Here is a 5020-nt window from a genome sequence, read left to right on the forward strand (position 1 = left end):
GTGAGTTTACTCAAATAAAAGTAGTTGCAGATGATGTATTATTCATTTCTGTATGACCAGCAATGATGAGTATTTTAAGTTGTTTCCACTGTTAATAGGAAAGCGCCGGCGTCTCTGTGCCAGTGCACGCTCCGCACAAACCCTTGGATATGTGTCAAAATTAGTGGTGGGCCATTATCGGCGTTAACGTGCTGCGTTAATGTAAGACTCTTATCGGGCGATTAAAAAAATATCGCCGTTAATCTATTCTCAAAGTTGGGTTGGGAGCTGGGTCTATACTACGCAAGCTATGATGACTTGCACCTTGATATTTTAGCGCGGATGTAGGCTACGCCTAGCCGAATTCGGTTCAGTGTTCGGTACGCATTTTCAGACCGAACGGTTCGTTGGGATCAAACCACAACATTCTCGACATCAAATGTGCAAACGTAATGTAAGCGGAACGAAACTGAGCTACTCATTATTGTGTGGTTGACGGACCGTTGTTTATCAGTTTGGACCAGTGCCGATCGTGATCATGCGACACTGTAACTACACAGCGCTAATAAGAGATCCAGTAAAGAAAGCATTTGAATTCGCCACAGAAGTAATAACATCGCTGCGAGATCTATTGAGAAACATTCACATTTCTCCGTTATTAACGGATCAAACAGTGCGTGGAAGCCAGGAAGAAACATTGTGCCATGAATGAACTATCCAGTTTCCACAGATCTGCAACATTCACCATGGATTTACTGTAGTAACACAAACTGCAACCATGGAAGTTTGGCAGGAATAGTAGGCTATAATGCTTTCAAGTAACATTACGTCGGTTTTATTTTGACATTATGAATAAAATTGCTGCCCTCAAATGTTAATCTGAACTAAAAATAGACCTTTGTTTATAACTACTACAATATTAGGCTACATTTCATTTTTTTCCAAGGAGCTGTTTTGTTTTATATACTCATAAGAAGAGTCTATTATAGCTCCATCATTGCTCAAAGTAAAAAAAAAAAAAAATCATACTTTATTATGTTAGTTTGGTAACGCTTTAGATTACAGCCCGGAAAGTACTGCGTAATTAAAATGAAAGTACAGTGTAACTTTCGGTAATTACAGTGTACCTATAAAGTACTTACATGTAAGTATAGGGGAATAATATGTAAAGTCTTGGGAATAAAGGGGTAATAACCAGGAAAATACTGCGTAATTAAAACGAAATTACAGTGTAACTTTCGGTAATTACAGTGTACCTATAAAGTACGTACGTGTAAGTATAAGGGAATAATATGTAAAGTTTTGGGAATAAAGGTGTAACAACCAGGAAAATAACAAATTATTTAGGCAAATTATTTAGACTAAGTATTTTAGAATCTTACCTTTGGGAGCAATTTAGTGAGTACATACACTGCACCTTTTTGTAATAATAGTGTATAAAAATACATAAAGGCTTTTTTTAAATTACGGGGTACATATCAGTGCATTTATAAAGTAGGCTAATTTGTTATTATTGCAAAGGTGCACTGATTAAGTTTCAAGGCAAGTAAAACTATTGCAATTTTTTTTTTTTTTAAATGCTGGGTAAATATACTCTTGTTCCATGTAGTTACAGGGTAAGTATGACATTGCGGGCTGTAAATTAAAGTGGTGCTTCTTACCCTCTTGTTCCATGTAGTTACAGGGTAAGTATGACATTGCGGGCTGTAAATTAAAGTGGTGTTTCTTACCCTCTTGTTCCATGTAGTTACAGGGTAAGTATGACATTGCTGGCTGTAAATTAAAGTGGTGCTTCTTACCCTCTTGTTCCATGTAGTTACAGGGTAAGTATGACATTGCGGGCTGTAAATTAAAGTGGTGTTTCTTACCCTCTTGTTCCATGTAGTTACAGGGTAAGTATGACATTGCGGGCTGTAAATTAAAGTGGTGCTTCTTACCCTCTTGTTCCATGTAGTTACAGGGTAAGTATGACATTGCTGGCTGTAAATTAAAGTGGTGTTTCTTACCCTCTTGTTCCATGTAGTTACAGGGTAAGTATGACATTGCGGGCTGTAAATTAAAGTGGTGTTTCTTACCCTCTTGTTCCATGTAGTTACAGGGTAAGTATGACATTGCGGGCTGTAAATTAAAGTGGTGTTTCTTACCCTCTTGTTCCATGTAGTTACAGGGTAAGTATGACATTGCTGGCTGTAAATTAAAGTGGTGTTTCTTACCCTCTTGTTCCATGTAGTTACAGGGTAAGTATGACATTGCGGGCTGTAAATTAAAGTGGTGTTTCTTACCCTCTTGTTCCATGTAGTTACAGGGTAAGTATGACATTGCTGGCTGTAAATTAAAGTGGTGTTTCTTACCCTCTTGTTCCATGTAGTTACAGGGTAAGTATGACATTGCGGGCTGTAAATTAAAGTGGTGCTTCTTACCCTCTTGTTCCATGTAGTTACAGGGTAAGTATGACATTGCGGGCTGTAAATTAAAGTGGTGTTTCTTACCCTCTTGTTCCATGTAGTTACAGGGTAAGTATGACATTGCTGGCTGTAAATTAAAGTGGTGCTTCTTACCCTCTTGTTCCATGTAGTTACAGGGTAAGTATGACATTGCGGGCTGTAAATTAAAGTGGTGCTTCTTACCCTCTTGTTCCATGTAGTTACAGGGTAAGTATGACATTGCTGGCTGTAAATTAAAGTGGTGTTTCTTACCCTCTTGTTCCATGTAGTTACAGGGTAAGTATGACATTGCGGGCTGTAAATTAAAGTGGTGTTTCTTACCCTCTTGTTCCATGTAGTTACAGGGTAAGTATGACATTGCGGGCTGTAAATTAAAGTGGTGCTTCTTACCCTCTTGTTCCATGTAGTTACAGGGTAAGTATGACATTGCGGGCTGTAAATTAAAGTGGTGTTTCTTACCCTCTTGTTCCATGTAGTTACAGGGTAAGTATGACATTGCGGGCTGTAAATTAAAGTGGTGCTTCTTACCCTCTTGTTCCATGTAGTTACAGGGTAAGTATGACATTGCGGGCTGTAAATTAAAGTGGTGCTTCTTACCCTCTTGTTCCATGTAGTTACAGGGTAAGTATGACATTGCGGGCTGTAAATTAAAGTGGTGCTTCTTACCCTCTTGTTCCATGTAGTTACAGGGTAAGTATGACATTGCTGGCTGTAAATTAAAGTGGTGCTTCTTACCCTCTTGTTCCATGTAGTTACAGGGTAAGTATGACATTGCTGGCTGTAAATTAAAGTGGTGTTTCTTACCCTCTTGTTCCATGTAGTTACAGGGTAAGTATGACATTGCGGGCTGTAAATTAAAGTGGTGCTTCTTACCCTCTTGTTCCATGTAGTTACAGGGTAAGTATGACATTGCGGGCTGTAAATTAAAGTGGTGCTTCTTACCCTCTTGTTCCATGTAGTTACAGGGTAAGTATGACATTGCGGGCTGTAAATTAAAGTGGTGTTTCTTACCCTCTTGTTCCATGTAGTTACAGGGTAAGTATGACATTGCGGGCTGTAAATTAAAGTGGTGTTTCTTACCCTCTTGTTCCATGTAGTTACAGGGTAAGTATGACATTGCTGGCTGTAAATTAAAGTGGTGTTTCTTACCCTCTTGTTTCATGTAGTTACAGGGTAAGTATGACATTGCGGGCTGTAAATTAAAGTGGTGCTTCTTACCCTCTTGTTCCATGTAGTTACAGGGTAAGTATGACATTGCGGGCTGTAAATTAAAGTGGTGCTTCTTACCCTCTTGTTTCATGTAGTTACAGGGTAAGTATGACATTGCGGGCTGTAAATTAAAGTGGTGCTTCTTACCCTCTTGTTCCATGTAGTTACAGGGTAAGTATGACATTGCTGGCTGTAAATTAAAGTGGTGTTTCTTACCCTCTTGTTCCATGTAGTTACAGGGTAAGTATGACATTGCTGGCTGTAAATTAAAGTGGTGCTTCTTACCCTCTTGTTCCATGTAGTTACAGGGTAAGTATGACATTGCTGGCTGTAAATTAAAGTGGTGTTTCTTACCCTCTTGTTCCATGTAGTTACAGGGTAAGTATGACATTGCGGGCTGTAAATTAAAGTGGTGTTTCTTACCCTCTTGTTCCATGTAGTTACAGGGTAAGTATGACATTGCGGGCTGTAAATTAAAGTGGTGCTTCTTACCCTCTTGTTCCATGTAGTTACAGGGTAAGTATGACATTGCGGGCTGTAAATTAAAGTGGTGTTTCTTACCCTCTTGTTCCATGTAGTTACAGGGTAAGTATGACATTGCGGGCTGTAAATTAAAGTGGTGCTTCTTACCCTCTTGTTCCATGTAGTTACAGGGTAAGTATGACATTGCAGGCTGTAAATTAAAGTGGTGTTTCTTACCCTCTTGTTCCATGTAGTTACAGGGTAAGTATGACATTGCTGGCTGTAAATTAAAGTGGTGCTTCTTACCCTCTTGTTCCATGTAGTTACAGGGTAAGTATGACATTGCGGGCTGTAAATTAAAGTGGTGCTTCTTACCCTCTTGTTTCATGTAGTTACAGGGTAAGTATGACATTGCTGGCTGTAAATTAAAGTGGTGCTTCTTACCCTCTTGTTCCATGTAGTTACAGGGTAAGTATGACATTGCTGGCTGTAAATTAAAGTGGTGCTTCTTACCCTCTTGTTCCATGTAGTTACAGGGTAAGTATGACATTGCGGGCTGTAAATTAAAGTGGTGCTTCTTACCCTCTTGTTCCATGTAGTTACAGGGTAAGTATGACATTGCGGGCTGTAAATTAAAGTGGTGTTTCTTACCCTCTTGTTCCATGTAGTTACAGGGTAAGTATGACATTGCGGGCTGTAAATTAAAGTGGTGTTTCTTACCCTCTTGTTCCATGTAGTTACAGGGTAAGTATGACATTGCGGGCTGTAAATTAAAGTGGTGTTTCTTACCCTCTTGTTCCATGTAGTTACAGGGTAAGTATGACATTGCTGGCTGTAAATTAAAGTGGTGTTTCTTACCCTCTTGTTCCATGTAGTTACAGGGTAAGTATGACATTGCGGGCTGTAAATTAAAGTGGTGCTTCTTA

The sequence above is a fragment of the Scardinius erythrophthalmus genome (assembly GCF_964197995.2).
Source record: "Scardinius erythrophthalmus genome assembly, chromosome: 13".
NCBI lineage: Eukaryota > Metazoa > Chordata > Actinopteri > Cypriniformes > Leuciscidae > Scardinius > Scardinius erythrophthalmus.